The sequence below is a fragment of the Vespa crabro genome, chromosome 2 (assembly GCF_910589235.1).
Source record: "Vespa crabro chromosome 2, iyVesCrab1.2, whole genome shotgun sequence".
NCBI lineage: Eukaryota > Metazoa > Arthropoda > Insecta > Hymenoptera > Vespidae > Vespa > Vespa crabro.
The window spans coordinates 236,559-262,418 of record NC_060956.1 but is presented as its reverse complement, the minus strand read 5'-3'; the positions used below and the strand labels follow the sequence as shown (position 1 = coordinate 262,418).

General features: G+C 45.3%; 1 protein-coding gene and 1 long non-coding RNA gene across 5 annotated transcripts in view; one reads left to right on the top strand and one right to left on the bottom strand.

The window, feature by feature from the left end:
* The window catches only part of LOC124421978 (3-phosphoinositide-dependent protein kinase 1), a 148,086-nt gene that overhangs the window by 21,148 nt on the left and 101,078 nt on the right, over positions 1–25,860 (bottom strand). The gene's annotated exons all lie outside the window — the stretch shown is intronic.
* LOC124421991 lies at positions 62–12,211 on the top strand. Its single transcript, XR_006941779.1, has 2 exons — positions 62–880; positions 11,590–12,211. It is a non-coding gene; the product is annotated as an uncharacterized LOC124421991 (long non-coding RNA).

Here is a 25,860-nt window from a genome sequence, read left to right as displayed (position 1 = left end):
CCGAAATCGACGTGGGATCGTTGACATTTTCGCGAGGCTGTTCTCGCGCGAGACTCAATAGAAAAGATCGCACGGCGCAGAGGCGGCAGCGGATTTCTCGCGCGCGCGTTTCGACGAAAGAATCGCGCATGGAACGCGATCGTGCGCTCTCTCCCTTTCTTTTTTTCTCTTTCTCTCTTTTATCTCTATATACAGGACCGCGCGACTCTCCGCGTTCGTTTAGAATCGTCGTGAAACAACGTGAAAAATGATATATACTCGAACGTCTACGTTCGCTCGTGAATGAGCGAGAAAAAAAACAAAGAAATCGCTTGACGATCGACGTAGACGATCGTGGCGCCTCTTTTGTTAGAACGAAAATGGGCGATAACATTTAATCGTGAAATCGTTACATTCGAGGCTTCTTTTACGGTAAACTACGTAAGAACGAACGCCTGGGAACGCGATGCGTTGCGAAAGGCGAATGCACTGCTGTCGCTTCGACGCAAAAAGCTCATATATGCATTTAGCACAATGGCATAGAGGTGCGATAGAGGCGATATTACCTGACGTCGTGTTTTCGCCACGTGACGATCGATTTCGTCGTCGCCTATGACGTCGATCGAGCGCGCGTGCTGACAGCTGACGAACGTTAACTCGCAATCGCTCGCTCGTCGAGGCTCGTAAACTCGTTATCAGGAATGGTAAAGAGGTGGTGGTTAAATTTGTAGTTTGGATTTGTAGAGAAACGTTGCAGACTCTCCCTAAGAGTCTTCCGTAAAATATGAGAAGAAGGAAAAGGCGGCTTTTAAAAGGTCCCCTTTAAAATAATCCGCATTGGTTAGCGTTTGGTCAAAGGTAGCTTGGTCGAGTCCCCACCCGGAAGGAACAACTTACGAGGGTAAGTGCTTAATTTCTTTAAAACGATCTTATGACAAATAGACCATATAATAAGTAGGGGCTAACCCGTCCCTAGTAGCGATCGACAAAGAAGAAAAAGGTTAACCCTTTTCGCTTTGTCGTTGGTTATCGTCGTACAGGAGAGGAGTCTCCTGGCCTGGGCCGATCGAGCACTATTTCATAGGGCGCGATGAAAATCATCGGGGAACCTTGGGGGAAACGGTGACGCGTGTCGGCATGCGAATTACGGATACGAAATGATTTCGGTGTTGACGAAAACGTGTCTACGCACGTACGCCCTCGTATACGTATTTATGCGCCTACGTGGGTTCACCGTCGCACTCGGTCGCCGAAGAGCGTGAGTGTACCGAGATCGGCCGCTATATTTACCTTAGGAAAAGTCGCCTTGCCAAGTCGAGTAAGGTGTCGCGAGTGTATAGTGATAGCTGCTGCACCGGCTGCCGGATAAATCCAGTTCGACGCTAGAACGAAGACGAAACGACGTAAACATAGTCGGGACAAGTACCGAAAAGCTATCCTCACATCCGTCCGATGACCGATATAACACGATATAACGTATCCATCGATGGCCGATCCGTTGGTATAAATTTTCGCTTAAGCGGACGGACGGACGCACGCACGTTCCTTGAAGAGTTACGCGGTCTCGGACTAACGCAACTTCTCTTTGAAGTTACTTACTTCCCGACGGCATATCCCACGGGCTTCTCTTCGTGTGAACGAGCCTTAACGTATTCGTTGGTCCGTCACAAGCAGTGGAGGGGAAAAAGAGTAAAGATAGCATCGCGGGTATATCTCTCGAGCTAGTCTCGCGGTGCTAAGAGAGTTAGGTCGGTTATTTCCGTCATCTCTTGAGGGGTTCACGACCTGGAGGCCGAAGGCTCCTGCATGACGTAACTCGTCGCGTCGCGTCGCGTCGGCACGCACTGACCGACGCAAAACGCGCACAGGTGAGTTCTCGAATATATACGATATAAACAACGTCAACGGCAGTCGTTCATCGAGATCGATTAATAGCGAAGGAACGCGATAATTCATTTAGAAATCAATTAACTCGCGAAAGTTGGAAAAGCGCGGCCCTATACATTTTGTGCGTACAAGTTCAACAGGTATCCGACCGAGTAAATTTTTAGCAGGATGGATCTGTAGTACCCTTCCAGGCCGTTGCCAATGTTTGCTCGTCGCTTGACGAAAGGTCAGAATACTGAAAAAGAACAAAAAAAGAAAAAAGAAAAAAAAAAAAAGAAAAGAGAAAAAAAAAAGAAGTTCAAGCCCGATCATGAAGGGCTGAATGAAACTTTTAACATAGACTCGATTACGGAGGAGAAATAATAAAGTTTACGGATCTGTTTTCGCAAGCGGATTCGACTAAGATTTGAATATGAGAGAGAAATTCCGAAAGTAAGGTAGATAACGATACTCGGGAAGCTTCGAATTTCTCTGTCGATAAATTTCGTCGAAGGATCGTCGAACGTACACCACCTTCTGGTGGAATTCCAAGCTACGTACGCGGCCGGCTGACACAAGTGGCTGACAGTTCGTTGAATTAAAATCACGAGGAATTGTCGGCGAGCGTTTCAAACATGAGACAGAAAGATCCAATTCGCCGTCGAGTATTGGTTCTTTGCGCGTGGAACTTAGAAGAAGGCCAAAGGAAACGTGACAAGGGTCCTTTATACGCGCGTGCTCCGCGCTATCTAATACCTAATAAAGCGATAATATATGCTTGGAGATTCGACGATCAAATTTCCTCTAGATCTTTTCTCTTTGGATCTTTCGAAGATTTCTCAGAAAGGGACAACTACAGCGATGCCTATGGTCGATTAACGAGGAAAGATTTAAAGTCAAGATTTTAAACTTGGAGAATCAGTCGTGCGTTTCGTATATAAATTTAAGCGATCGAATTGGAAGAACCTCTCGTTGTTACCGATTCGTCTATCTTTATCGTCGATGAAAAAGGTCTGCTTAAAGAGCAATCCTTCGTCGCATTCCCCCCTCCCAGAGCCGTTCTCGTATTTTCCTCTCGTCACGTCATCTGGCCGTACGTACGTACGTACGTCAGGAGCGTGCAACAAGGTCCATATGGGAACCGGTATAGAACCGGTGACAGTCGGGAGAGCCACATCCGGTAGGAACATTTCTGTTGCACGATCGTTCCAGATAAATAACGTACACGTTCGTGCGGGCACGAAGTGGTTTCTCTTACGTAGACAAATCAACCTCGTTACGTTGCTCTTATTGAAATCTTAGCCGCAGACACCGAGGGTGAGTCGCCTCCGTCCTACATGATTTCCAACTTTTCTTCCTTCCCTCTCTCTTTCAATCCTCGCCAATTTCTCGCTCGCCCTTGTTTCTTTTTTCTTTTTCCAATCTCAGGATCTGCCCGTAACACGTTAAACCCAAGAGAGCTGGCGAGTATCGACGACGCAAGCCTTTTTCCTTGACTCGTCGCGCCACCCAGTCAATCTCTCTCCCTCAACCCCGAGTCCGTCGTAGGCGTGCCTACCGGAACTTTGTCGCGGCACGCAAGTTACTTCCTAATATAAACGAGCGATAATTCTCATTTCTTCTCGCGTGATCGACAAAAATTACCTTTCCTCGGACCAACGTTTTGCCGCTCCTCTAAAGGCTTTGACTAAGAGCGTCAAAGAGACGCTCTCCTCTTACGTTTGGAACCCTTTGAAAGGCCGATTGCTTTCTTTAATCCGCCTTCGACGACGACGACGAAGACGTCGGCGGCCCACGCGACGTCGCAACGACGCAGGGCAAATAATTAGCGAGTGCAGACTCCGCATTGCTCCCGCCGCTCGCACGGAATACCTCGCGGGCCTTTCTCGGCATTCTCGGACAGTTATTCGAGGCCAACGATCGAGCACGGCAAAAAGGGTGGGGGAAAGGGAAAAGTCCCGTCGCGAATCCGTTCTCGCTTCGTCTGGAAGAAAACGATTCGTACGAAATCGCACTTGAATGAAAAGAGAAAATATAATTCGAGGCGTATTAATAAGTAATTTTTAAATAATTACGATATCCTCTTACCTTATACCTTTAATAATTTACCAAATATGCAGATGTTTACAAGAAAAAAGAAAAAGATCTTTGGAAAAACGATACGATTATGGATAAATATTAGTTGGGGAAATGAGTTGCCATAATACGTCCTATTTTTTATTCGTACGTCGAAGTATCCTTCTTTTGGTTGCAATAGCGATAAACCGACGACGTGCGTCACGGCGATGCGCTGACGCAACACGTATGCATTTGCACCGAAAGAACGGAGGAAACAATGAAAAATATTTCGTACGTGTATATGCGTCAGCGGCGATACCTGCGTTACGAAAGCAAGGCGATTGTCAGTAACGACAGCCGTCGACGCGCGTCCTCCCCGACGATGATAATACGAGCTCGTTAAACGCCTAACGGAGCGCGCGTTCCTTTCGACGGTCTGCACGTTCCGCGTCATTTTTCAAACTTATTGTTAGACTACGCCAACAGGACGTTGGTTCGTTCATTCATTCTCGAACGACTACCTACCTGACTGCTGCTGCTGGTGCTGCAGCCTACGCGCATTAACGGCACCTCCGGTCGCGGCTGTTTACGCGAATGCCGCTGCGTACGTTCGCGCTCGAGTACGAGTTTCCCGGTGTAATTGATAGGCGAACCTAGAAATAGTTTTTACAGTACGCCGCTTTCCATTGACGAGGCGATCATATCGCTACGTTCCGAGTTGCTTTTTTCTTCTTCTTCTCTCTCTCTCTCTCTCTCTCTCTCTCTCTCTCTCTCTCTCTCTCTCTCTCTCTTGAAGCTCGTTAAATTGGATTAGGTAAATGCGTCGCACATGTCATGGAAATTCTCCCGAAAGACGTTACGCGCGTACGTAGGAAAGCGACCGTCCGCCATGCTCCGTGAGCGTTATTAAAATATTCGACACGACCACTCAACTCCTTCCTTCGACTCCGATATACGCCCTCGCCATCGCAAATTACGGACTTTCCTTACGATCGTACGTAAGCTTTATCTTAGCCAAGGAAGTAAAACTATCGGTTAGGAAGGAAAAAAAAAGTCTATACGATATCCTATTGAGAAACGAGTTGCATTAAGAAATGCGTCTTATTTCGATAAAAAATAAGTCGGCCATCCATCGAGCATTCGTTCTATTTTGCAACGGCCTCGACACATCCTTCGTTCGAAAACGTTAGTCGAGCGATCGTGCTCGCGAGGACGCACATACTCGCGCGTCGTACGTAAGCACGTAAATATCTACTACATACGTACGTATGCGCGCGTACGTACGGTCGGCTTCGTTTGCTCAGTGGTAATTAATACGCTCGGCCCTGCCTTCGTTGCACACTTTGACGCACTTGGGCGAATACGCGTGCACCTGTCGGTCGTTCGCTAATTGCCATGAATAAAAGGGGATCGCACCTTCTGGACAATGCTCCTTCTCCTTGCTATCTCGCGTCTTTCGAGTTTCTACGGTTTATCGAAACGACCAACGAGTAAACAACAATAATATCGGTTTTTTTCTTTTTTTTTTCTTTTTTTTCAAACGACGAACGAACGACCATGTAAGAGAATGCACGTCAACGTCGTAATAACTAACTACGTCGTGCCTCTTTCGCCGACATTTCCCTTATGCAACGAGCAAACGGCGCTTGCCAATGCTCTCGCGTAAAAGCAAATTCGAAAAAGGTCAGATATTCTTCTACGTAGTAGGAAGTTGCGCGTGGATTAGAAAACGCTTAAACACAAATCGTGTCCCATCAAGCAGAAATACTTGCAACTTTATACGAGCTATAGAAAGAATCTCGGTGATCTCTTTCAGTGGCGCACGCGCACCGATGTGTCGCTGAGACAGCGATATTCCTTCGAAAGGATCCTCGCCATTCCTCTCGTTACACTACCGATATTATTTTTCTTACCTTTTCGCTTACACGCTCCCTTTTCTCCTGCGTATCTTGCCGAAGAGTCGCAATACGATCGTTCCTTCTCTCTCTCTCTCTCTCTCTCTATTTTCTTTTTCTCCATCCGTTAGACCGGGAATAATGTATGAAAGCAAGATGCATTTGCTTACGAACGATTCTAATCGCCAGAGATTTCACTCGTTAATAGTCCCCGAGGGTTGCGTCGACAGAGAAAAGAGACAAGGCAGTAGAAAATGCACAGCGATAAGAAAAAGAATTTTTTTCACGGTTGACTCGAACGGCACGTTATACTTAAGTCGTTCTTACCGTGCGCGTTTAAATGAACGCAACTGCGGTAATTAGTCTTATCTATTGAGCGATGCCGATCGTGTTTTCTATTTTCTCAAAGTATACCCCCCACTCCCCAAATGAGGACACGCTCGTTTCTTCGACCTAAGCACGTTAGAAAGAAAGAGAGACATTGGAATGGTTTCACCTTTCCAGTGACGTTCGTTTATGTATGTACTTTGAATTCTCGTCGTTTTTGCTGATCACCGAAAGATATTCGATATCGTGGGCGTGCGAGTGTCCACGACGAACGTCGCCATCGTCGATATACGAGCACGTATATACGTCACTCGATGATCCCCATCTAAATTTTTTCTTCCATCTCCGCGTGGAAATTGTCGTCGCGGCGTTGATCACGAAATAGCAACAGGAAATTTCAAAACTCTCTCCCTTTCTCTCTCTCTCTCTCTCTCTCTCTCTCTCTCTCTCTCTCTCTCTCTCTCTCCCCAGAGAGAAAAATATTTATTTCGCCGTTAATCACTCCGCGCACGACATTTTTAAGATTTATGTGTCGTAGAAGGAGACGATCGGCTCGAGATCGAGGAAAGCACTTACGTGCGGTCGGCCGTCTCGTGTTAATCGCTTTTTACAGCGATGGACCATAGAGCAAACGTTTACATAATTTAAAGGTCGCGTAATAAGGCTAAAGAGATCTATTTTGAGGCGCGAACCTTCCTCTTCGTTTCTGGGAAAAGGAATAAACGGAAAAGGAAAAAGAGAGAGAAGGAAAATAAGAAAAACGGCGGTACGTTCACGTCACACGATATTTATGGCACGATATATCGGAGTGTAAAAAATAAATTTATCGTCCGAGACCGAGGCAGGCATTTTCGCGAACGGCAGAATTTTTTCTTTATTAATTACACATTTGTTTGTTTATCACAATTTCAGGACGTTTCAGAGTCGCTTCAAAGGAATAACAAATATAGTGAAAAAATTCATTGAAATCGTAAGACCGCAAAATGAAAAGAATTTTCCCTTAAGGCGATCTAACAAAGATCTTCAAAGTAATGATTTTAACGAGTGATCGCGTTAGTTAATTCGCGAATAAATAATAAATGAACGGGTATATCGAAATGAGACGTTACCTATGACATAACGCAGGAATTGCGCACAAACTTTTTGCTATGTTTACTAACGTAGTTAAAAAAAGAAGGCGACCTTAGGAGGAAGGCCGCTCTCGATCGTTTTCTAAGCTGGAAAATCGTGTCGCGTCGACGAAACTTACGGTAGAAATATTATTATTCCAAGGAAGCGTTTCCCAAGGAGGCGTGATCTCGAAGGAAGGCTCGCGCTTAGATCCTAGACCAAACGGCTTAGCCGTATTACACGGTCGTATTATCGTATTTCGGCAAGGTATTCGCGATTTCGTCATCGATGATGCGCGAGAATAGAGCCGCGCTTCTTGCTCCGAGGAGAATATAGCGGAGTATACGGTTCTAACGGAGCGCTTGCTATTCCAAGAATGCGGCGCATAGCTAGGAGCGGCAACGCGACCGCGGGATGCTCTTCGAGGATGCTCTTCGATTCGACTATCCTCGATATTCGATGATTCGCGTGGAACGCGATCCTTCGGATATGACCGACGCGCGTCGCGTTCTCTTCGTTTACCCATTACTTAGCCGCGTATGTTTATGTTTACGTTTCCAATTTGTTTTCGACGAACTCCAAACAGGCCGAACACTTCACAGGCCAATAAATTTGACGAAAATCGAAACTCGTTCGAACCGCGTTAACCCAAATATCATCCTATACCCGAGACGTAAACGATTAATGCAACGCCAAGTCCGTTAAGAGATTCGCCAAGATGGAATCTATCTTCCAGCCGTATCTCGAATCAATGAACGACGCCGATTGAATATGTATTATGAATATTATTAGAATTCATAAAGTCAAGCCATACTTCTTTCTCGAGAATTCCATTAGCATGCTTTATCGTTATAGATAGCAATAAAGTTGTCGAGGCTCGTCGCATTGATGGCCGTTTATAGTTACTATGGAATTGTAGCGAACGATACCTCGAAAGGAACGTTGCGTAACGACCGTGCAACCTTTTCGACGTAGCACGTGAGGCGCGCGTGATGTCGGAAAATGTAAGAATTTCCGTAACGATGAATTCGATACGATCGACGAATTTCGAGGACGAGTTTCTTCTCTCGGTTAATCAAGGACGAACGATCGTAATATTTTCAAATACCATTATCGCCAAGTAATAGGAGTTCCTAATTACACCACCATTTTCACCCTGGATCGCGATAAAACCCAAGCTAAAGTGTCCCCCGATCGGAGAATTCTTTGGCTGGAGGACTATAGAGATCGGTTATACCGATCTGTAATGCGAATAATAAAGTTGTTACCTCGGTCTTCGGATAAGCCAATTATCCTTATACGAGTGGAGCCGTAGAAATCGTCGGACGAAGATTACGTAAAGCGTAATCTCACCTTTAAAATTAATATTCCCGTTTCATATTTATTTTTTATCGTCTGATCCATCGATATCGATCGTATCTCGAGTCCCACCGTCCTTTGTAATTCCACTCATTTTGACTAACGGATCAAGACGCGAAAAAAGAAAATTATCAACGATTCCTTCCTAATCGAACAGTTTCGCAATATTCTCACTCGTCTCGGACTAATTCCAACGAATATTTCACCTACGCTCAAATTGCGTAGGAAGAAGGAGGAAAACAAACAACAAAATAGAAGAGAAAAGAAACGAGTTAAAAGGAAATGCGAAAGGGGAATGGCTTTTCTACGAAAGGACCGATCGTTCGTTTCGTCTCTTTGGCCTCGCTGATCGTTGCATTGTCGTTTGCATTATCTCCGCAACGTGCACAGCGAGTGGATATACTTATATACTAGTGGATATACGGATATACTAGATATACACACGTGCCCATATATATATATATATATATATATATATATGTGTGTGTGTGTGTGTGTGTGGGCACGTATGTACGTATGCATATATATAGTAGATATGTAGGCATACGTATGTATATGCCCATGTTTCTTGAAAGTCGTAGAAGCGAATAAAAATGCATCCAAGCGCTACAATCACACCTTTCACACCGGCTCACCTTGTACGTCCAGAACGTGGTATAATGGAATAATATTAATACATTCGCCGTTGTTTTTTCCTCCCGCTTAGCGTGTCTCTCGATAATAGCGCCAAAATTTCTAATCTTAATGTAGAAAAAATATCACTCGGATAATGTTAGCCACTGTTATAACGTTAAGACCAATCGGACGTTCCTGGGCTAATCGAAGAAAAGAGTCACGGAACGGAGCTTTCCGCGTTTTCATCCTTAAACGGTCGATGCTTGGAGCTCGCCGAGATAAGAAGCGGTCGACAGGAATCGAGCGGAGAAGGAACGAAGAGGCGCTCGAGTTGAAACCATACGACCAATCGAGTTGGTTCGTGGAAGGAGTGGAAAAAGACGAGGAGAGTGGCGAGCGTTCGCTCGTCGCGGCCTTAGAAGGTCGCTAGCTCGGGCTAACCTTCTTTAGCATCTTGCATCGCCTTCTCTCCTCTTGCAGCGTTCTTCCATCTCTCTGTTCGCGCGCGAGCACTCGATCTACGGCACCTATGGCATTCGCTTCAAAGTCTTTGCGCTCGCGCGCCAAAGAGACAGAGATAGAATAGATCGATGGGGACGAGAGCGAGGGGAATGCGCTCGCTTTCTTGCTTTCTCGCGAGAGCGAGAGGATGCACCTGCGCGTCGAGCCGACAAGGTGCAGCAGCAGCAGCAGCCAGAGAATTCCAGAGTTCTCTCCAGAGTAGCTCTCTATGAGTCGTTGCCTTCTCTCTCTCTCTCTCTCTCTCTCTCTCTCTCTCTCTCTCTCTCTCTCTCTCTCTCTCTCTTTCCTGCCGTTTACGTCACGCAAATCTTTCGATTGCCAAACGCCATCTCTTCGTTTCGCGAAAATGTCCTCGGGGAAAAAGATTTTAGTATCGTCGAAGGATCGATCGCAATAGAATAAAAATTTTGTAGCGTTGTACCTCGGAGAAATCTCTTTGAAATCCGTATCGATACGATTAAAAAAGTACTAACGGAACTTTGCTATCCTGTTCCTCCTTCTCCTCGCAGCACAGGCATGATTCGCGATCGAGCGTGCCGACGGACCACTTTAGTAGACGATTCTTCCCGAACGAGATACATACATCCGATCTAGTTTCATAGATCGTGCGAACCACCTCCTATCGAGTTTCGCACAAATTGCAGCACGTAGGCTAGCTTTATGCTCCATTACACGGGGTGACCCGTGTGCTTTTTACGCTTCTTATTATCGAGATCGTTCAGGTTTGTCATGGATTTTGCGCCTTCTCTGACAAAGTTTTCCCTTTCAAAGGATAGTTGGGAGATATTCACCGATCGAGTTTTCGACCTCGTGAAAGCTATTGACTCTATCTTTCTCCCTTTCTCTCTACAAAGTTCTCTTTATTTTTGACTATACATTCTCTCGTATTATTCTTCGAGAGCCAGAGTCGAGAAAGTCGCCTATCGCTCGCAGAAGGAGTCATTGGAATCCTTTCGAATAAGAGAAACTCTTTGTTCGATCCTTGATATTTAAGCATCGCACTTCCAGAACTCGAAGGATCGAGTTCGTCCTGTGATCTTTATCCTTGGAAAGCCGCGATAGAATCCACGTTCCTACGGTGAAAGGTTTGCACAAAAGTAAGATATTTTCCATTCTCAAGACATTACTGATAGAAAAGGAAGAGGAAGAAAATGGGAAAAATATTCTAAATAGGAGGTACATTAAATTCGTTCGTCGACGATTCATTTAATAGAAACTTTTCCAATACGACAGAGAGAGAGAGAGAGAGAGAGAGAGAGAGAGAGAAAGGAGGGAGTGCACGGACACTTTTCTCGTTGCTCCTGTTGACTTCTCGGAAGGCAAAGATGCACGCGAGAGAAAGATAGGGAAGCGAACCTGGGTATACTGTGCTCTCGTGAGCTTGTGTACGTAAGCGTTCGCTCGGTATGGGGTGCGGAACGCGCCGAGGGGAAGAGAGAGAGTATACCGAGCAAAGGAAGGCAAGACAGGCCTTATACGAGCGTGGTGGCCGCCTCCTTCCTCTTGCCCTGCTCCACCGCTAATGTTTGATAGTTGTGTGTGGGCTGGCTCTGGCCGCCACAGCGTGAGAGAGGAATGCAAGGATGCATAGCTGACTCGTGTTGCCGTTCTTTGGTGTAACGCGACGTCGTCCACTTCGAACAATCGCCGGTGTTACTCCTCGAGGGGTCTTCCAGACTTCTCAAGGCTTCGAGATAAACTCATGAATCATCCTGCCTGTTAATCTCCGGATGTTTGTTCTCCGTTCATTGATCCCTTAAGCCTTATTCGCCGATCGTACGAACTTCGTCTTCGACGAATCCGACCAACGGATTACTAGTCGCGTATTAAACTCTACATTTTCTTTTTTACTTTTTAGAAAAAATTCGAGACCGAGTTTGACATCGGAGTCGTCGCTATCTACAGAGAGAGAGAGAGAGAGAGAGAGAGAGAGCGAGAGAGAGGGCCTACATTTTCGACGAGAGGACAAAACTCGTCGGAATAATGGACCGAGAGGTCGTTAGGAAAATGGAGTAACTCTGACGCCTACTAGGAAAAGGAGAAAAGAAAAAGTGTTTGGATTTAATAGAACGTTTTATCTTTGCCACCCTATCTATGTTCGCTTTGCCAATCGGATCGGATGAGATATTCAGCACCACCGATGCCAAAGCTTTTTTATTTCATACACGTTATTGTAACCGACAAGGGAATCTACGATCTAAGAGCGAGAGCGGAAGAGAGGAAGTAAGAGAGAAAGTTTCCTTCGAGGTAAGAATTATAGCAGCGGTATCTCATTCTCCCGTTCTCCGGTGTTCACTCTTCGGTCCACCTCCTTGACTCCTCGGTACTGCCAAGTTGGCTTATCGGTGAGCACCTTTTTATACTCGAACGAAACGGCACCTTTGTACGTTCGTCCAACGCTCGTATTTCTTTTTCGTCCGACTGATTTCTCTCATCCCTTCTGGCCGCATTTATGTAATTTCCTGTCTCGTTGCCAATTCTATTATTGCCAAATATGTAATGCCTTTACTGTACGCTATCGTATTTTATCGATTTATTTGTACAACTTCTTACCAAAGAAAAACTGCGAGAACACGGCGAAACGAGGTCCCCGCTAAACGATAATCGTCCAACTATTGACGTCCAAGGACTCGTTAGTTGCGAACCAAGCGACGAATTATAAGTGGCCATGAGAGTGCAAAGGCAAACTCGTGGGATAATTGATCCCTCGTATCGGTCCGACCGTAGCTTAACCGAGTAAACCTCTTCCCAAAAGCTTCGAACGAATTCGATTAAAGAAACCCGAACGCGGCTGGCATCGAGGCAACTAATCGCGCACGAAATCATTTTTAAAACGAAACGATCGTATTAGTCTCCGTTACGACGTTACGTCGTGGCGGCATATCAAACCGATTAAATGAAAATTAAAGAAAAAACGAACGACGCGAAGCAATTTTTTTTTTTTTTCCTTTTTCTTTTCCATGACGCACGACACGGATTGCTAATAAAGATTGATATTAGTACACGTTATATAATCGAGCAAGGAATATGTTTTCAAAGTCATAAGGCGATTCGCCTACATTCGTAACGCGATATTACCGTTTTCTCGGTATATCAGAGTTTCGTTGCGTCGTTTGCACGCGCGTGCATCCACGCGAAATACTACGTAGAGTTTTTTTTTTTTTTTTTCCTTTTACTTCCAGCTTATCGCGTCCGCCAACGTCAGCATAGCGGCACGATTCGCACGTGGAGATAGTCACTGCGCTCGTACTACGATTCGCAATGCTGGTAACAATACTCGCATCGAGATAAGTCGCGTCAAGGAAGGAGAGGGAGAAAAAAGTGAGAGAACGCGCGCGCGCGCGCACCATCGCGAAGCGACACGTGTCGAGGAAACGATAAGCGAGTAGCGGCTTTGCGAAGCCTCGTTTCAAACTATCTGTCCGTTTCTCTTTCTCTTTCTTTCTTTCGATGCAGTCGATCGAAGTGGGGAAAAAAGGAAAAAGGAAAAAGAAAAAAAGCAAAGAAAAATCTCCACTTAGCAACATCGTATAGACGAATTCTCGATTGGCAAAGAACGTTGAACTGCTTATCGTGATGAGCGAAATCTCGGCGCAAAGAGGAGCGAGCGTTGGCGCCTTGATGGCTCAACTACGTGCTACATGCTTCGAGAGATTTGTTTCGAAATTCGCGCGCGTTAACTTTGTAAACGTCGTTGTCTGTCGGTCTTGCCTAAAGAGAAAAGGTTCGCACGATACCGGATGGTATCCATCATTCAATCGGTTTCTATTTTTCTACGGACGAACGTACATAATAAAATCCATGGCTGCCCGAACGACATATATAGCTAGATAGAGTTATATTTATTCGATCTTTTATAAAATAGCAATGTTATCGGACGATTTGTATGAGCGATAATTTATTTCGATCGATCGTGTTTCTTTTTCTTTTCTTATCAAGAATCCGATTTTTATTAAAAAGAAAAAAAAAAAGAAAAAAAAGGTCAGAAGGTCTTAGCGATTTCTCTTTGCCTCGAATCAATCGGGATCTAGGAAAGCGATCGCGATGGAATATGTCCAAAATTTGTCTCTCTTTTTGGTAAATCCAAGAGGAGGCCGTAGAAAAGTTGAGTTGCTCGAGACTATATTCGTTCCCAAAGTAGTACAAGGAGGTGGAGAGAGTCTCGAAAGAAAGATAGGCCGCGTCTGGATGTAGCAGGCAGGGAAGCAGAGAAATCAATGGGCAAGGATCGGCAGGCTCTAGGTGAAAGATGCTGCGTAGCGTCGAGAGAAGAAACGAGAAGGAGCCGGAGTGGGAAGCGGGGGGCGGTGGAGGCGGCAGAGGATGCTCGGAGCTGGCAAGACTCGAGAGCTAACGGAGGACATCGAACTGAAATGGCCTCTGGGAGCGCATTCCAGTATTCCACTCTCGCTACCTTAGTCGAAACCCCTCTCTCTCTCTCTCTCTCTCTCTCTCTCTCTCTCTCTCTCTCTCTCTCTCTCTCTCTCTCTCCTGCTCCTACCAGCTTCCTGCACCCTCTCGTTTCCCCCACCCCCCAAACGCTACCTTTTTCTTCGTCCTCTCCTCGTTCCTCCTCCTCCATCCGCGCTCCCCCCCGTCCATCCAACTCTGTTCGATTTCTCTCCCTCCCCTCTGTGCGATCTCTCATCCCTTTCGCCGTGCAGGGGCAGGAATCCTCTCGTTTCGGTATTACACTCCTTTTATTTCGCTCTTGAAATTCTTCTTGGTTTTCGCTCGTTGCCGGACTTTTCTCCTCGCTCGTCGATACTACCAATGAGTCTAGTTTTCGACGATGCTCTCGGGCAGACAGGAAGAGAGAAGCTCTTTCGGTGGTCCGTTTTTAAAATCAGACGATGAACTCTTGTCTTGTCCGACAAGGCGCCCTCCTTTACAAGAATGGACTACTTTTTAGGATTTTTCTCTTTCTCCTTCTCGTCCGTTCCATCTTCGCTCTCGCGTAAATCACGATGAATGCGATTAATCTTCGCCAAGAGCATCCCTCTTGCTCTCTCTCTCTCTCTCTCTCTCTCTCTCTCACACACAATCGTGATTTATTATCTCACGATTATTGGTCCGTTTCGAGAGCGCGTCGTCTCCAGGAATTAGCTCTCTCTTTTTGCGCGCTCTCTCTCTCTCTCTCTCACTCTCTTAACTGCGAAACAAATCGCTTGTTTTTTATCTCGACACGCGCAACACAGCCGAGCTTTCGTACGGATCGGAATGTGTAAGATGTTCTTCACGAGCGCTCCTCTACCGAGTCCGTATCGATGCACTCGGATCGCTTCGCGAACCAGATGCTCCTCCTCGATCCTCTCCCTCCTCCACACGGCTCCTCTCTCTCTCTCTCTCACTCGCTCTCTTCGTCTTTTATCGTGCGCTTCTTGAGCATAGCAGTTAGCGGTTTGCGATACGGTATTGTAACCTAGGATCGCGGAGACGAACCGACGGGTTACCCCGACGATTAATTGAAACGACGACTCCGAAATAGGTACAAACTTCCTTTTACGTCTTTAACGCTATCCTTTAGCTTCCGAGATTTCTTATTTCGATAGGATCTCGTTCTCACGAGTAACATCCAAACTAGTTGTCGTCTTTCGTTGCCTCGCGCCACCAGCAAATCCTCGGCACGTTGAATAATAATATCCGTAGAGAGTGAAGAACTTTGAACAATGCTCTCTTCGTGGTGAAATTAAAGCCAACGGCCCTGAATGCTCGATTCTTTCTCTCCCTTTCTCCTTTTAACTCTCCATGGGAAAGTGTCGACTTTGGCATGGCAGGCAGTAAACGAGAGACCTAGAAATTTATGAATATTCGTTCGGCCAAAGATAAATTCCCGTTCGGCTAGATCATTTTCAACGATATATGGTACTTTATTTGATATCGGAGGTAAATTGAGCCGATAGTAATCGAAACGAAACTTTAACGTCTCGTACTCGCGTCTTATTAAGATACCGCTTAAGAAGTCGCGGCATTTGGTACGACGCTCGAACGAGCTCGCAAGGCTGAGAGGAAGGGAGAGAGGGGGAGAGAGAGAGAGAGAGATGGCGAGTACAAAGCGTTTCCAGGAATTCCACCGTTAGTTCAGCCATTACCATTCGCTACATGTCCGGAGCAACTCCGTGAACACATTTTAAAGTGTTTATGGTACTTTTCGAGGAAATGCCTAGTCCCCACCCTCTCGCTTACTCCTCCTCCGCCGCGAGGACGGCCAGAATTACTTACAACGTCGTTTTCTTATGCCGCTCGCTTTACCAAGTGTCGCGGAAAATTGTTGCCTCGAAAGATTTCGCGAGCTACTTCCTTCTTTTCAGAAAAATACTCGCGCGGTCTTTTCTCTAAAGCAAAACCGTGAAATGATAAAAGCAAAGCAATCCTTTATTCGTAACAATTTAGAAATGATATCGGCGGGTAATTCAATCGATCTGTGAAATTTGCCGACGAAAGTGTCAAGATTATTTTTTTTTAAATAGTGTTTTTTTGCCATGTAGACGACCGCAAGGACTATTCGTACGGTTATTCGATCGAAATCAATTTTCTTTTCTTTTGAAATATTTCACTATCGGAGAACGATTTTCGAACGGTAACTTTAAGGATCCTGTTAAAACTCAAAGTAATCCGAAAAGTTAGAAACGCGACGATGCTTCCGGAAACTCGTATGGTAATTTTTATGGACGGAAGCTACTTTAACTTTTATCTTTTATAATAGTATCCTTCGTCGGGAGTATTTGGTAAGATATACAATATTTTTGCGCGCGCGTGCTCGACCGGTTGTAATCCGGCCTTCGAAGAATTTACGACGATATATCCGTGGTGCTTATCGTTTTTAGATAGGATCGCAATAGCTTAGAGTAAAGCGAGGACACGATGGCCGTTCTTCGTAATACACGTTCGTACCACTTTTATCGAAGCGCACGAAGGAGCTCTCCGATAATCCAAGGACGTGAGACAAGCGTGCCTTCTCTTTCCCTTTGCTCCGTGATACGCCTTCTTTCGATTCCTGAGCTTTCGACGCTAGTCGATCGTTTCCTCTCCCGCTCTTAATCCGGTTCGATATCGTGCTCTATAAGCATATTCATTCCCTTCGGAAAGCTTTCTCTCTCTCTCTCTCTCTCTCTCTCTACCCCCCACCCCACCCATTAAATGTCCTCCTTTCGTGTCGGATTTTTTTCGCCGCGCAACACCTTCCTATTGTATCAAATAAATGCGATTCGACGAGAAAGGATACGATATAATATTTGATGCACATTCCTCGGCGGCGATATCGCGAAAGCAAACGAGAGGAGGCGCTGGAAAGATTCGCGGTGCGGCGCGGAGCAAAGGCGAGTGAAGGAGTAAGGGGAGGGGCGGGGCGGTGGGGGGAAAGGGTAGAGACTGCGAGAGACGCGCAATAAGGCCCCGCGTTTTATGGCAGACGGATCCGTGGCTAACGGATGTGCCGTTACGGGGCCGCATTCCACGGAGCCACGCATGCGCGACGCGACACATTCCATTGTCTTTTACATTCTTCCCGGCCATTTCTCTCCTCCTCGGTATTCTTAGCACGCTCGTCTCGCTAGCCGCCCCTAAAACCAGAGATGCGTAGGGCATCTCGAGGACCCTTTAACCTTCTTGCAAAATATCCCTAATACGTAATAAAACAACTTGAAAGAAAGTTTATCCGGAAAAATATTCCCGTCGGAAATTTTCGTTCGTCGTTCAATTATCGTGGATACGCCTCCTACCTATCTTCTTTCTCTTTATCGAGAAAAGTAGCACGGGAATTTTTTACCTTACTTTGCGTGCTCCCGCCTATCTAACAATACGGTTTAGCTTCGATCGTAACGCGATCGACTCGATAGAAACAGGATATGCTAATAATTGGTATCCGCGCACTCGTATCCGCGTTAATGAGCCACCGACCGACGCGAATAACCGGAAGTGCCTCGGATTCCTGCCAACGCGCGTAATGTCTCACGAACGCGAAGACGTTAAAGAAAGAAAGTTTCTCCGTAGCAAGCGCCTCGGAGAAATAAAAATTTGCTAAGTCGCCCTGTTATCTCGGACATCTCTTAAGCACTTTTTGGAAGCGACGTAAGATTTTAAAGCTTTCCGCTCTTTGCGACAACATTCATGACTTTCGTGCTCGTGAATCATCGGAGCTGAGAGTTTACCGCTCGTAATGTCTCGCGTACGCGCGCGCTCGTTAAAAACATTCATTTTTTAACGAACGGCTCGCGATCATCGCGAAAACCGGAAACGAGCGATACACTCGATAACGACCACGAAGGCTCGGTTAACCTTAACGAACATGAACGAGCTAGGCGAATACTCGTCGAATGCCTCCGTTACAAGGAGAACGTGTACCAACAACAAGGTACACGTACAACAAGGTACCAAAGCAACATACACATATCAGATTCGACGTCGAATTTCGTCAGCTTTTCTTTCAATCGAATTTTTTCATTTCAATACTTACTATTGTCGCATATATATCTATGATTTGCTTCGTTGAGAAATAGATCTTTGAAAAATATTTATGAAGGCGTAACAGTAGAAGCAACGGATAAGAGATTCTCATGGCTGCATTGGGTCTTGTATTTCAGAAGCGCGGGAACGCACGGACGAGTCAGACGAGTTTTGACATCCCTTTTATGGCGATCGGAGTGGCATCGAACGAATTCGCCCTCGAGCTCGTCGTCGTCGTCGTCGTCGTCGTCGTCGACCTAAACTTTATTAGGCAGTAGGTAAAGCCCTCTTGATCGTTCTGAGTCAGCCACGCGTTTGTTCCAGGTCCGGGGCGCGGTGGCCGGTGACTCACGTTGGAATCCTGGAGTGGCACAATGGCCTTTATCGACTATACGCGACGGCCATGCATGGCGTTTCGAGCTATAAGACGCTATAAAGACCCTTAAATTACAAATTACAAACTTACTTTTCCTATCGTTTCACCATCTTGAATTATTTAATAGAGCCCAAATATAAATATTTTTGAGCGCGCCAATATGTTACAAGGTGATACGTCTACTCTCTCGACAATATTGCTGCAAAAGTTCTTAGCGAGAAGTGTGCCAAGCCAGGACGGTTCCAAAGGCATCGACTTTGCGGCCGTCGTCGCGCTCCTTTCTAGAGAAACGATTGGCCCGAATTCGAAACGGCCTTGCGCAGCTCGCGGTAAGAGTTCTGCGAGTCTCCTCGGATTTCACGTTAACTTACGAGTTGACTGAAAATTTCACGAGTCGAGGAGAGCGAGAGCGGGAGAGAGAGAGAGAGAGAGAGAGAGAGAGAGAGAGCCTCTCGTTCGAAATAAAAACTCTCAATTATTCTGTCTCGTTAAAGTCGTTCTCTTATCCTTAATCGGCCAGGAAAGTCACAGGGTCGATCGCGGTCGGTGTCTCGTCGACTCTCTTAAAGGGAACACGCGCCAAAGTATTTCTCGCGCATATACGCGCGAGATATTTATCTTTGCTCGGGAGAAAGTATATCACAGACAGAGAGTACCGCTTCGGCGTTAGCGAATAGATTCTTGCGGTTTCATAACTTGGTGACCGAAATTCCGCGGTATTGCACCACTAATAATGGCTATGACATCATTGCTTCGTAATTGGCCCCATAAATTAGAAAAACTCCATTTTCTTTGGTCTACGACGGAGGAAATAAGACCGTTTTTGCCTTTGTCGTCGCGTAACGCTTTTCGTTTCGACCATCGAATTATCCTCGTATCGAAAATAAGCACGATCGTTCTCGCGATTCAGCTTCCTGTTCGTTACCGCCAATGGCCGCCGAGGAGAAAAGGTGATAGACAGGCACCGTTAGATTTTCGAAAATAACCAAGTCTCTTTCGCGGCGAGAGAGAGAGAGAGAGAGAGACAGATACCAATCTCGTTGGATCGAACTGTATCATTAGACGCCTGTGTAATAGACTTTCTATTCTCCTCCGAGAATTTCCTACGAAGGCTCGATCCAATTATTGACTGTGGGAAAAAAATGCACGTGCCACGACGACTCTTCCCCGAAACGAACCAATTTTTCTACGTTGAATTATAGTATAGTTTCAATTTCATGCGAAATTTGCACTTTGAGCCAGAACTCCAAGTATGATATTTCGTAATCGCGAAGAGAACGCGCGCATGGCTAAGAGAGTCTTCTCGCGGACAATGGCGCGCAATAAATTTAACGACGGACGTAGAAACGCACGTGCGTGAAACGAGCGTGTCCTTTTGAAAGTCGAACCGCGACGGAATTCACTTTCGCCCCGAGCGGTGCTTCGCTCTTACTCTGCGGCTCGGTCGCCGCCGCCGCCGCCGCCGCCGCCGCCGCGATGTAAACGAATTAAACAAAATCAAATATACACACACACACACACACGTATATTTATATATATATATATATACATACATACATGTATATATATATATATATATATATATATATATATATATATATACATATATTTGCCTTCCTTTCATCTTACTCATTTATATTTTCTATCGAAAATGGGATTTACATCGGCGTTGTCAAATAAATGCGCGATAACGTCGTCGTGCGTTAACGTAGCATTCGACGACGAATGTCGTAGGAGCGCACGAGGCTAATCGCGATCGATATCCGATGACCTCGTTCGCAGACTAAACGCGAGAGGCGAATACGATCGGTTGAACTTTGATAAACGCGCGATTAAATGTCCGTTACAGTGGCTCGGTCGTAAAATACGTAAGGGTGGAGGCCTCGAGCGATTACAATTCAAATTGTCTGGAATGAATTCGATAATTTGATCTCTGAAAAGAAAAGTCAGTCGAGCGATCGAAAAGCTGGATTTAACCATATACATTTCCCAAAAATTGTCTACGTTTACGTGCGCGCACTTGCTTCATACACGTTTACGGAGACTTTCTAAATTTGTCGAGCAGCAAGCACGTCGCGACTCCTCTCCAGTGCTCGTAGACGATGCTGCTTTTATTCGAGCAGCCGGAAGTTGCCAATTTTCTCTCTTAGAAGCGACCTCTCCGAAACCAACATACGCTTCATTGATTCGCACGCGGAAACTGTCCCATGGAAGCCGACAATAGGCGATTATGGATTTAAAATGGAAGGGAACTTTGAGTCAATCTCGGCGAGTATCGGTGATCGAATGGAGTACGTAAAGATCGTTGTCGTTCGATATATAACGTCGCGTTAGGAAAAATTCTACGCGGCTATTAATCGGTTTTCCTTTTTCTTCCTTTTTATTTCTACCCTCGGGAAGCGTATTGGCGAAATAGCGAGGATATGAGAGAGGAATCGATGCTCCGAAAGGTATTTCGATGTATCGAAATCCAATGCGTAGCTTCTTTCCTGCCTCGTAATTGCGGCTGCTATATTTACCAAGGAGGAAGAGAGTGTGGGACGATTTTTCGTGCTGTAATTAAAAGTACGTCGATAGAGGGACTTCCTCTCGAGCGATTCTCGATAAAGGTTATATCGAAAAAGAGGTGTTTAATACGTCGTGAAAGTCCAATAGACCTCCTAACTAATTTATATAATGCTCGTATTCGACGATCATGAAGATCGAAATTAATGCGAATATTTTGCTTACTTTTTTAACGTTGAAGAATTACGTCGTAATAATTCTTAATCGTACTAATTCCTTGTTAGAACAAAGTATCCTTCGATATTCTTTAAGTAAAACGACTTAAAGTCATAAGGTTACAGTGCTCCAATTAGGAAATTTTAGCGATGCTCGCAGGTGCGAACTCCCGAGTATCTTAGAGGAGCGCTGAGGGAGGGAGGGAGGGAGGGAGGGAGGGAGGGAGAGAGAGATCGAGCGAGCGAGCAAATGGCTCATTATTACCTGCCCTGTGATAACGATAAAATTCAATATACCGAACCCTTTGACTTTCGTTCGATGGGACGAGAGTGCTGTCGCGTCTAAAACGCGCACTTAACCATGCTTCATACCTCTCCGAGCGTTCTTGATTTTCGGATAAATTTCGATCAATTTTCATTCTTGCAACGAACAAACGAGCCGTAAGAAAGAAAGAGAATTGTAAACGCGTAAGTGCATTTCTACGTGAATAAATATAAACGCTTGTAAGCAGTAACGATTGTAACGGCTGACGACGTTTCGAATGCTTCGATGCACTTCCTGGCGTTTCTTATCGCTTCCCTGCTATCGAACCTTCGTGGAAGCGTAAAAACGTTGATCCCACGACTTCGTTGTATCGCCGTTTCCATGAATGAAACGCGCGCTTCGCACGCTCGAAAGCATGTTTTTATCAATCGCCGTGGAAAAGCACTCCACTTGGTGCTTGGCTCTACCACGATGACGACGACGAGTGTTCTCTCTCTCTCTCTCTCTCTCTCTCTCTCTCTCGAGTCGCCCTCGAACGATAACGAAGCGTTATCGCGTCACGCCTCGAGTGCCAGATGCTTGCCTTTTACGATTTTCGATCGACGTTCTTTTTCTTTCGATCGAGCGGAAGTCCATCCTGAAAGAAGATCCGTCGAATCATTCCGGAAACAACGTTCGTTCGATAAATACGCGAAGCTGTTATCGGCTTATCTTCGCGCATAGGAGCTAACTCTTTAGCAAAGAGTTTGAGCTTGTTTCTGGCCCATCGTGGTCGTCTCTTTAATCGCATCGTCGGCTGCTCGTGGCTTGCGCGATTACGTATCTTGGATCTTTCGTAAGCGAAATGTCAGAGCATCGTTTATGCGACTGGAATGGATTTTGCAAAAACTCCGAAATTAGATAGCCAATTTGAAATTCTACGATATGCCACCAGGAGATTTCGACGAGTTTATAAATTATTGATCGATAGTCATGGAAACTTAACGACGGTATCTCTATTATTTTCTTTTCGCGAAAGGAACGTCAAAGATAAAAAAAGATTGTAACGAAACTGAAAGAATAATCTATGACATACGTCTCATCGTTATATTCCAAGGAAGTACGTACGGACGCAAATAGCTGAAAATTCAAGGAAGCGCGCACCTGTAAAAGGTGTAAACTCGTTTCGAACGTTACGCACGTTCCGTGCTGCGGCCAATCGCCGTTGCCGAACAACAGATAATCTTCCGGGAAGAACGCGTCGCAATAGGAGATTTACCGAAGCAGCCCAGTTATTTACGTTCGTAAACTCGTCGACTAAATTTAGCATGTAACTTTGTATAGCGCACGAATTTCACGCTTTGACTTAAAAGTATCAATATTTCAGGCCCGACGATCTCTAAAGACAATTTTCACAGAGCACGGCAGTTTCAAGCGCATGCCTGTTGCAAATGAAATCATTCGTATGAATTCTCCGAGCGACAAGAAATCATCGCCGTTCTCGCGGTTTTACCGCGAATTGAGCGTCATTAATTAGCGCCGCGTCGCCATCCTATAACGTTTAACAATAAGTTTTTCTCGGACTTTTGTAAGAACGCGAGGACGACTCCTGAAAATACATACTCTTCGCTCTTCCATCGTGAATCAACCGTGCGCAACGGTGCGCGACTACGATACGATACGAATTAATTGCGAGTGGACGGTAGGACTATGTTTCATGTTGCAGATCTACGCAAGTAGATCTCTCTCTCTCTCTCTCTCTCTCTCTCTCTCTCTCTCTCTCTCTCTCTTTTGTACCATAGTAATTAGCAACTACGGAGGTAGGCAATTATTTCAACTCTCGTTAAAAACGTAAGTAAAATGCCGAGGGCAGTAAAAGAGAGAAAGAGGTTCGAGACATTGGCTTCAAGGTCAGAGATACGATTCCCTCTTGTCTCGCTTAACGCCTTTAAATCTTGACCCTTCGAATTATCCACTCCCATTCGAATAATCCGCGAGCGTACAAAGAGATTATTATTTCTAACCGACGATCGTTCGATAACGTCGATAATCGCGATGACAGCAAACTGAACTTTTCTTAATTTAGAAACAACATCGCGAGAGAGCTATTTACATATCCGAGCGATAGATAAATCGTGAACTTACATTCGCGCGAGATCTTGCGCAACCGTCAGCAGATTTTCCATCGCGCGAGCAACGTTACGTCTGGATCGTGTCCTCCGGAAGCGATTTAAATGTTATCGCTATGTCATCGCATAACTTACCATGAAAACAAAAATAATCAACCGAGTCGGTACTCCCACTAAACAACAACAACAACAACAATCGTAGTAATAATAATAATAATAATAATAATAATAATAATAATAATAATAATGATAATAATGAGAAGAAGAAGAAGAAGAAGAAAGGAAATATTTTAGAGGCAGCCAAAAAAACCACTTTGGTACAATCGACGAAAACCGAAATGGCGCATCGAATAATCAAATAAACTATCGATTCGACACTGCGCAAATCGCAGGCGTGTTAATTAGTCATCGCGCGCGAGAGGCAAGCGGGAATCTCCGCGAGTAAACGCTTTCGTCATCTTTGTTGGACTTTTGTCCGTTGGTCGTGCGTTCTTCTCATACCGAGAACTATGACTCGCGTTACAAAGATCGCTCCTCGTTGCTGCTGTTTGTTATTGTTGTTGTTGTTGTTATTGTTGTTTTCATTCTCTCGCTCTTCCCCACCCCAGTGTTCATCGATAACGGCGTACAAGCCGTGCGATCGTGATTTCTCCTCCTCGCGTTTCCGCTCTTCGACGCGCGGCGTGATTGTCATGTCCCCCCCCCCCTCTCTCTCCGACTGCATGGAGCGGGTTACTCCGTCTTCTTTCTCTCTATCGCGACTCGGAGCAACACAGAGACTTGCGATTGCTGATAGACAGATGGTATTTACCACTCGGGCTCGCGGTAAATATTTTTTCGGCAAATATCTTTTTTCCTTCTCCGCCCATACCGGGAGAAAGGAGGAAAAGAGAGAATTCTTTGTAATCTCAACGATCCATTATTATTTTTCGTTCGGGAAAACAAGCTTGAAAAATATTCTTTTCTCCGAATTTTCGATAGACGAATAAACATGGCGGATCGTGAAAATATTCCGAAAGAAACAACGTTATCTTTCTTTTTCTCCTCTCCGTGAAGAAGAAATATGAAGAAAAATAGAATAGATTTTCCATTGGTACCCGCGCAATTATCGTACAATGATACAATTTCAAAGCGTGTCCGGTGCTCTCGTTAAACGATAACACGCCTTTTATCTAATACACTTTTTCTCATTCACGATAGATGCAACGACCGCGACTTTTTTCAAGCGCTTGGATTCAAGCACGGCTATCTTCCGGACTCGTTGAACGAGCGGATATTTATTATTTTCCATTTATTTGTCCTGTCGCACGGTTTTCCTTTTGTCCACGAGAAGGAGAGAAGGAGGAAAAACACGTTTCAAAGAAAGATCTCGGTATAAAATATAACGTACGTAGTTGGGAACAACTTAGACGATTAGTGGCCTTCTATAGGAGGAACGTGAATCACAGCTACGCGCGATGCTCTCGTCGCCGTTGTTTACAATTTTTAAAGAAGGCTCATGTGCGTGCCGCACACCTCTGAACAATTTATAGAAATATATTATAGTTGTTTACGATACCGGACCTAAACGGCGGATAGAGTATTTAAGCGCATATTAATAGAAAGTCGCCAGACATATTTCTGCCTAGTATCGCAATGAAATACAAACGAAAAGACGTGCGTTACTCGCGCGTCTATAAATAAAGTCGTCTTTTACGACACAGCGCGTGACTCGCTCGATTCGGCTCGACCGCCGAGAGCAATTTTTCGTTACGCGGAAGAGTATCATCGATGGCTCGCCTAATTAACAACGATAAGTTCTTTGGACGGCCACTAGCTTAGCTCAGTCGTGCGCGATTGCGCAAGGCAACCTTGACGACGAGACCGACGGCCGTTCGATTCGAATCATCGCCGCGGCATTGAACTTCCTTTCGCTAACGAGTTCTGAATTTATAAATAACTTTTGTCAATTGCCTACCGAGAAAAACATGAGCAAGCACGGCACTTTCGATATCGCATTATCGTACAAAATGAAATCGTTAAGATTTCGTCGAAGGTTTAAAACGACGATCGTTTATTCAAACGACGCTGCTGTTTTACGTTCGAGAACGTAATAGACGCTTCTTCCTCTCTTATCGCGCTTGTCTCGCTCGGCTGCACAGAGAGAGAGAGAGAGAGAGAGAGAGAGAGAGAGAGAGAGACATCGGTGCGCATAAAACCTATTTTTCGGATATTT